This window comes from Hypanus sabinus, unplaced genomic scaffold (genome assembly GCF_030144855.1).
Source record: "Hypanus sabinus isolate sHypSab1 unplaced genomic scaffold, sHypSab1.hap1 scaffold_2398, whole genome shotgun sequence".
Lineage (NCBI taxonomy): Eukaryota > Metazoa > Chordata > Chondrichthyes > Myliobatiformes > Dasyatidae > Hypanus > Hypanus sabinus.
This window is the reverse complement of record NW_026780517.1, coordinates 1,057-9,571: the sequence shown is the minus strand read 5'-3', so window position 1 is coordinate 9,571 and position 8,515 is coordinate 1,057. Positions and strand designations below refer to the sequence as shown.

The 8,515-nt window shown below is 57.9% G+C and overlaps 1 long non-coding RNA gene across 1 annotated transcript; it reads left to right on the top strand.

The window, feature by feature from the left end:
- Positions 1-4,963: 4,963 nt before the first annotated feature.
- LOC132387948 (uncharacterized) lies at positions 4,964-8,044 on the top strand. Its single transcript, XR_009510096.1, has 3 exons — positions 4,964-5,306; positions 6,457-6,531; positions 7,963-8,044. It is a non-coding gene; the product is annotated as an uncharacterized LOC132387948 (long non-coding RNA).
- Positions 8,045-8,515: the final 471 nt, after the last annotated feature.

Here is an 8,515-nt window from a genome sequence, read left to right as displayed (position 1 = left end):
AAGAGATGGAGAGTGGTGGAGAGGGAGGGAGATCACAGAGATGGAGAGGGGTGGAGAGGGAGGGGGTCACCGAGATGGAGAGGGATGGAGAGGGAGGGAGATCACAGAGATGGAGAGGAGTGGAGAGGGTGGGGTTCACAGAGATGGAGAAGGGTTTAGAGGGAGGGTGTCACAGAGATGGAGAGGGGTGTAGAGGGAGGAGGTCACAGAAATGGAGAGGGGTGTAGAGGGAGTGGGTCACAGAGATGGAGAGGGGTATAGAGGGAGGAGGTCAGAGAGATGGAGAGGGGTGTATTGGGAGGGGCTCAGAGATGGAGAGGGATGGAGAGTGGGGTCACAGAGATGGAGAAGGGTGGTGAAGGAGGGGTTCACATAGATGGAGAGGGGTGTAGAGGGAGGGGGTCACAGAGCTGGAGAGGGGTGGAGGGGAGGGGGTCACAGAGATGGAGAGGGGTGTAGAGGGAGGGGGTCACAGAGATGGAGAGGGGTGGAGAGGGAGGGGGTCGCAGAGATAGAGAGGGGTGTAGAGGGAGGGGGTCATAGAAATGGAGAGGGAGGGGGTCACAGAGATGGAGAGGGGTGGAGAGGGAGAGGGTCACATAGATGGAGAGGGGTGGAGAGGGAGGGTGTCACAGAGATGGGGAGGGGTGGAGAGGGAGGGGGTCACATAGATGGAGAGGGGTGGAGAGGGAGAGTGTCACATAGATGGAGAGGGGTGGAGAGGCAGGGTGTCACAGGGATGGAGAGGGGTGTGGAGGGAGGAGGTCACAGAGATGGAGGGGGTGGAGAGGGAGGGGGTCACAGAGAGGGTGGGGGTGGAGAGGGAGGGGTTCACAGAGAAGGAGAGGGGTGTAGAGGGAGGGGGACACAGAGATGGAGAGGGAATGGGTCACAGAGATGGAGCAGGGTGTAGAGGGAGGGGATCACCGAGATGGAGAGGCGTGGAGTGGAGGGGGTCACAGAAGGAAAGGGGTGGAGAGTGGGGTCACAGAGATGGAGAGGGGTGGTGAGGGATGGGGTCACAGAGCTGGAGAGGGGTGGAGAGGGACGGGGTCACAGAGATGGAGAGGGGTGGAGAGGGACGGGGTCACAGAGATGGAGAGGGGTGTAGAGGGAGGGGGTCACAGAAGGAAGGGAGTGGAGAGGGAGGGGGTCACAGAGATGGAGAGGGGTGGAAAGGGAGGGGGTCACAGAGATGGAGAGGGTTGGAGGGGGAGGGAGGTTACAGAGATTGAGAAGGGTGTAGAGGGAGGGGGTCACAGAGATGGGGAGGGTTGAAGAGGGTGGGGGTCACAGAGATGGAGAGGGGTGCAGAGGGAGGGGGTCACAGAGATGGAGCGGGGTGTAGAGGGAGGGGATCACAGAGATGGAGAGGCGTGGAGTGGAGGGGGTCACAGAAGGAAAGGGGTGGAGCGTGGGGTCACAGAGATGGAGAGGGGTGGTGAGGGATGGGGTCACAGAGCTGGAGAGGGGTGGAGAGGGACGGGGTCACAGAGATGGAGAGTGGTGGAGAGGGACGGGGTCACAGAGATGGAGAGGGGTGTAGAGGGAGGGGGTCACAGAATGAAGGGAGTGGAGAGGGAGGGGGTCACAGAGATGGAGAGGGGTGGAAAGGGAGGGGGTCACAGAGATGGAGAGGGTTGGAGAGGGGGGGAGGGTGAGGTTACAGAGATTGAGAAGGGTGTAGAGGGAGGGGGTCACAGAGATGGGGAGGGTTGAAGAGGGAGGGGGTCACAGAGATGGAGAGGGGTGCAGAGGGAGGGGGTCACAGAGATGGAGAAGGGTGTAGAGGGAGGGTGTCACAGAGATGGAGAGGGGTGTAGAGGGAGGGGGTCACCGAGATGGAGAGGGAGGGGGTCACAGAGATGGAGAGGGGTGGAGAGGGAGAGGGTCACATAGATGGAGAGGGCTGGAGAGGGAGGGGGTCACAGAGATCGGGAGGGGTGGAGAGGAGGGGGTCACAGAGATGGAGAGGTGTGGAGAGGGAGGGGATCACAGAGATGGAGAGGGGTGTAGAGGGAGGGGGTCACAGAGATGGAGAGGGATGTAGAGGGAGGGGGACACAGAGATGGAGAGGGGTGTAGAGGGAGGAAATCACAGACGGAGAGGGGTGGAGTGGGAGGGGGTCACAGAGACACAGAGGGTTGGAAAGGGAGGGGGTCACAGAGATGGAGTGGCGTGGAGGGGAGGGGGTCATAGAGATGGAGAGGGGTGTAGAGGGAGGGGGTCACAGGGATGGAGAGGGGTGTAGAGGGAGGGGGTCACAGAGATGGAGAGGGGTGTAGATGGAGGGGGTCACAGAGATGGTGAGGGGTGTAGTGGGAGGGGGGTCACAGAGATGGAGAGGGAGTGTGTCACAGGGATGGAGAGGGGTGTAGAGGGAGGAGGTCACAGACATGGAGAGGTGTGTCGAGGGAGCGGTTCACAGAGACGGAGAGAGGTGTAGAGGGTGGGGGTCACAGAGATTGAGGGGGTGGAGAGGGAGGTGGTCACAGAGACGGAGGGGGTGGAGAGGGTGGGGGTCACAGAGAAGGAGATGGGTGTAGAGGGAGGGGGTCACAGAGATGGAGAGGGAGGGGGTCACAGAGATGGAGAGGGGTGGAGAGGGAGGGTGTCACAGAGATGGGGAGGGGTGGAGAGGGAGGGGGTCACAGAGATGGAGAGCGGTGGAGAGGGAGGGGGTCACAGAGATGGGGAGGGGTGGAGAGGGATGGGGTCACAGAGATGGAGAGAGGTGGAGGGGGTCACTGAGATGGAGAGGGGTGTAGAGAGAGGGGGTCACAGAGATGGTGAGGGGTGTAGAGGGAGGGGGTCACAGAGATGGAGAGGGGTGTAGAGGGAGGGGTTCACAGAAATGGATAGTGGTGGAGAGGGTCACAGAGATGTAGAGGGGTGTAGAGGGAGGGGGTCACAGAGATGGAGAGGGGTGGAGAGGGAGTGGGTCACAGAGATGGAGAGGGGTGTAGAGGGAGGGGGTCACAGAGATGGAGAGGGAGGGGTCACAGAAATGGGGAGGTGTGGAGAGGGAGGGTGTCACAGAGATGGAGAGGGGTGGAGGGGGTCACAGAGATGGAGAGGGGTGGAGGGGGTCACAGAGATGGAGAGGGTTGTTGAGGGAGGGGGTCACAGAGATGGAGTGGGGTGTTGGGGGAGGGGGTCACCGAGATGGGAGAGGTGTGGAGAGTGAGGGGGTCACAGAGATGGAGAGATGTAGAGGGAGGGTGTCACCGGGATGGAGAGGGATGTAGAGGGAGGAGGTCACAGACATGGAGAGGGGTGTCGAGGGAGCGTGTCACAGAGACGGAGAGGGGTGTAGAGGGGGGGTTCACATAGATGGAGAGGGAAGGGGTCACAGTGATGGAGAGGGATGGGTTCACAGAGATGGAGAGGGATGTAGAGTGAGGGGGTCACAGAGACTGAGCGGTGTAGAGGGAGGGGACCACCAAGGCAGGTGACCACTGAACCCATCTTGCCTGCCCCACCCTGACTGACCGCGGTTTGAGTTGATCCCCCTTCCCACCAGCCCCTAACCCTTTAACGGGAATTGGTTGATTATTGTGCCTGGTACCAAGGTACAGTGGGAAGCTTGTTGTGCACGCTGTTTACTTAGATCAGATCATTACACAGTGTGCTGGGGTAGGTAGAACAAGAACAGAATGCAGAGTGTAACAGCTACCGAGAAAGTGCAGTGCGGACAGACGATCAGATACAAGGCCATAGCAGAGAACAGGGGCCCTGCAGATGCTGGAAATTTTGAGCAACGCACACTAAATGCCAGAGACGCTCAGCAGGACGGGCGGCATTCATGGAGGGAAATAAACAGCTGATGTTTCGGACCAGTAAAAAGCTGTCTTTATTCCTTTCCATAGATGCCCCCCTGACTTGTAGTTCCTCCAGCATCTTGTGTGTGTTCTCAGTATCATAACGAGGTAGACTGCGAGGTCGGTGACCTACTTTATTGTACTATGGGAATGTCTGATAACGGCAGGGAAGCTGTCCTATCGGCCTTTTATGTCCGCTACCCATTGCAACCTCTGCCGCTCAATCGAGGCTTTACCACTGCAGGAATCATTTCCACATCTCCTTTGCCGTCTTCACTGACGGTCTGAAGTAAAGCCTTGTCCTCCTAAACCTCATGGACAGAGCCCAAGCTATCACACAGGAACAACCTCGATGCACTGGCATCACTGCACTGGAAAACAGGTTTCCCCGAACTGGTACCACACCTACAGACTCGCTTTCAAAGCCTCTTTACAACTCACTTTCTCAGTTTTAGTTCTGATTTGCACAATTTCTGTTTTGTACGTTGGTTGTTTGTCAGTCTTGCCTGTAGATGTACAGTCGTAAATTACACTGTATTTATTTTTCTCCTAAATGCCTGCAAGAAAATGACAGTAACACAGTAACTTTGATAATAAAGTAACTTTTATTACTTTGATGAAGGGTTTCAACCCGAAACGTCGTCATTACCTCCTCCCATAGATGCCGTCTGGCCTGCTGAGTTCTGCCAGCATTTTGTGTTTTTATTAACTTTTAACTTTGATCTTTTCTTTGTAGCCTCAGTACGTGACAACAATAAATCAATTTACCAGTGAATTACACTATCAAATTTAAAACTAGATTGACTTCCCCGCATATTGTCTGTCCATGTGGAATCCTGTACATTTTTCGTGTGTGTGAGTATGTGTCTGAGTGTCTGACGGTGTGTGAGTATGTGTATGTGAGTGCGGGTGTACGTATGCGATTGTGTGAGGGTCTGTGTGTGTGTGTGTGTGTGTGTGTGTGTGTGTGTGTGTATGTGTAACTGAGTGTCTGAGTATGTGTGTATGTGTCTGTATGTGTGTCTCTGTGTGAGTGAGTGTGTGTATGTGTAACTGAGTGTCTGAGTATGTGTGTATGTGTCTGTATGTGTGTCTCTGTGTGAGTGAGTGTGTGTATGTGTAACTGAGTGTCTGAGTATGTGTGTATGTGTCTGTATGTGTCTGTATCTGTGTCTCTGTGTGAGTGAGTGTGTGTATGAATGAGTAGGCGTGCGTGAGAGAGTGTGTGAGTGAGTGAGAGCTGCTGGCCGAGGGCCGGTTTCCGTGCTGGGTCCGTCTCTGACTCGTGTGTTCCCCTGGTGTGGAAAAGAAAATGATCGAAAGGGTTAAATAAATGGTTGGGAGGATGTAGGGGTGGGAGGTGTGAGGGAGGAGGTGGTTGTGGGGCTTGGATGTTGCGGTAACGAGATGGTGTTAACCCAATCTGGGCTAATTGAACCTCCCTTCACCTTCCAGCCAATATCACGAAGGACCGGTTCCATTATGGTACGTAGGCCTGCGGGCCAGAGACGGAATGGTGTGTCCCTGCAGAGATTCTCCACACTGTGCCAGAACGGAGTGCGGGGTGGGGGAGGGAGAGGGGGTTGGGGAAGTGTTGTAATGGGCTGGAAAGGAGAGAACGCCATGCTGCTGCAGGAAGCGTTGTGGGAGGGGGTGAGGAGGGAGTGCTGTGGGAGAGGGGTGAGGGGAGAGCGCTGTGGGGGGGGGGGTGAGGGGAGAGCGCTGTGGGAGGGGGTTGAGGAGGGAGTGCTGTGGGAGAGGGGTGAGGGGAGAGCGCTGTGGGAGGGGTTTGAGGAGGGAGTGCTGTGGGAGGGGGTGAGGGGAGATTGCTGTGGGAGGGTTTTGAGGAGGGAGCACTCTGCGAGGGGATGTGAGGAGGGACCGCTGTGGGAGGGAGTGAGAAGGGAGCGCTGTGGGAGGGGTTGAGGAGGGAGCGCTGTGGGAGGGGGTGAGGAGGGAGCGCTGTGGGAGGGGGTTGAGGGGAGAGCATTGTGGGAGGGATTGAGGAGGGGGCGCTGTGGGATAGGGTTGAGGGGAGAGCATTGTGGGAGGGATTGAGGAGGGGGCGCTGTGGGATAGGGTTGAGGGGAGAGCGCTGTGAGAGGGGGTGAGGAGGGAGCACTGTGGGATGGGGTTGAGGGGAGAGCGCTGTGGGAGGGGGTGAGAAGGGAAAGCTGTGGGAGGGGGTGAGGAGGGAGCGCTGTGGGAGGGGGTGAGATGGGAGCGCTGTGGGAGGGGGTGAGAAGGGAAAGCTGTGGGAGGGGGATTTATTATGGTGTTTTTCATTATCAATGTTCTTCAACAACTAAACGGCATTGCCTTGGCACCGTTCAGAGTGAGGGTGCATTCGAGCGCCAGCCATTCCAAATGCTCCAAGCCTCTGATACGCCGGAGGGAGCTGTGGGGGGCGGGGAGACGTGGTTGCTGCAGGAACTGTGGGATCCTGCTGTGCATTCAGTCCTTTGAGAGGCCGGCGGCCACTTCCGACAAAGGGACAGGGAGTTTGTTGGAGAGACTGCGGGTGGGAGGTGGACATCTCGGGGTTTGCCTCCCATCAGGTTGCTGGAGGGGAGGTTGGGGGATTGTCCCCCGGTTGAGGTTACTGGACTCATTGGTATTGTTCTCCTGCCACCAGATTACCGCTCACTCAGGAAATGGGGTCTCGTCGTGGCAGCTGTGTTCTTTCTCATGGGGATCTTGATCCTGCTTGGTGAGTTGAAACAGTCAGGTCTTCGGTCCACACCCCATGCCAGTCCACCCCTCCCCGTCTCTGTGACCCCCTCCGGCCCCGACACCCCTCCCCGTCTCTGTGACCCCCTCCGGCCCCGACACCCCTCCCCGTCTTTGTGACCCCCTCCGGCCCCGACACCCCTCCCCGTCTCTGTGACCCCCTCCGGCCCCGACACCCCTCCCCATCTCTGTGATCCCCTCCGGCCCCTATACCCCTCCCCGTCTCTGTGACCCCCTCAGGCCCCGACACCCCTCCCCGTCTCTGTGACCCCCTCCGGCCCCGATACCCCTCCCCGTCTCTGTGATCCCCTCCGGCCCCGACCCCCCTCCCCGTCTCTGTGACCCCCTCCGGCCCCGACACCCCTCCCCGTCTCTGTGATCCCCTCCGGCCCCTACACCCCACCCCGGCTCTGTGATCCCCTCCGGCCCCTAAACCTCTCCCCGTCTCTGTGATCCCCTCCGGCCCCTACACCCCTCCCCGTCTCTGTGATCCCCTCCGGCCCCCGACCCCCCTCCCCGTCTCTGTGACCCCCTCCGGCCCCGACACCCCTCCCCGTCTCTGTGATCCCTCCGGCCCCTACACCCCACCCCGTCTCTGTGACCCCCTCCGGCCCCGACCCCCCTCCCCGTCTCTGTGACCCCCTCCGGCCCCAAACCCCCTCCCCGTCTCTGTGATCCCCTCCAGCCCCGACACCCCTCCCCGTCTCTGTGATCCCCTCTGTCCCCTACACCCCTCCCCGTCTCTGTAACCCCTCCCCGTCTCTGTAACCCCTCCCCGTCTCTGTAACCCCTCCCCGTCTCTGTGATCCCCTCCGGTCCCTACACCCCTCCCCGTCTCTGTAACCCTTCCCCGTCTCTGTGACCCCCTCCGGCCCCTACACCCCTCCCCGTCTCTGTGACCCTCTCTGACCCCTACACCCTTCCCATTCTTGCCCCTTCCTTGATCCTCCTTGTTCCCATTCTCTGCTGCTGTTGACCATGAGCTCCAGAGTATCCACTAGGGGCCGATCTTCCTCGCCTCATCCTCCCTCCCCTCAAAACCTCACTGCCTGTCCATTCCAACCTCCTTCCCCACAAACTTCCCTCCCCCTCCATCTACTTCTCACTCTCTCTCCATCTCCGGTCTCTCATTCCCACAGACACCAGCTCTGAATCCCGCACCTATCTGCCCTCTGCTCCCCTCACCCACTGGTCCTCTCCCTCTCTCTCACTCTGTCTGTCTGTCCTCGCTTTTTCCTCTCCCTCTCCTCTTCCACCTCCCCTTTGTTATCCCTCTCTCCCTTCTGCTCTCTGTCAACCTCCCTCTCCCTTCTTGTGCCTCTATTTTTGTTTTCCTACCTCCCTTGGTCTACTCCAGCTCCCTCCCTCCTCCCAGCCCACCCACTGACCAGGCTTTCACCCTCTCTTCCAGTGGGAGGTGTGTCGTTCCCGAGGTGCCGTAGCTGCCGTAGCTGCCGGAACAGGAAACGACAGTAAGTTCCCCATCCAGCAAGACAGGAAATTTAACCCTTTGCTGTCTGGTACGAAGGCCAAGTCAAATTTATTGTCACAAGGTTCCACATGGTAGGCTTATTCAGAAAGTCAGAAGGCATGGGATCCAGGGAAGTTTGGCCAGGTGGATTCAGAATTGGCTTGCCAGCAGAAGGCAGAGGGTTGTGGTGGAGGGAGTACATTCAGATTGGAGAGTCAGGACTAGTGGTGTCCCAGAAGGATCTGTTCTGGGACCTCTACTTTTCGTGATTTTTATTAACGATCTGGATGTGGGAGTAGAAGAGTGGGTTGGCAAGTTTGCAGATGACACAAAGGTTGGTGGTGTTGTGGATAGTGTAGAGGATTGACAAAGATTGCAGAGAGACATTGAAGTGGGCTGAGAAGTGGCAGATGGAGTTCAACCTGGACAAGTGTGAGGTGGTACAATTTGGAAGGACAAACTCCAAGGCAGAGTACAAAGTAAATGGCAGGAT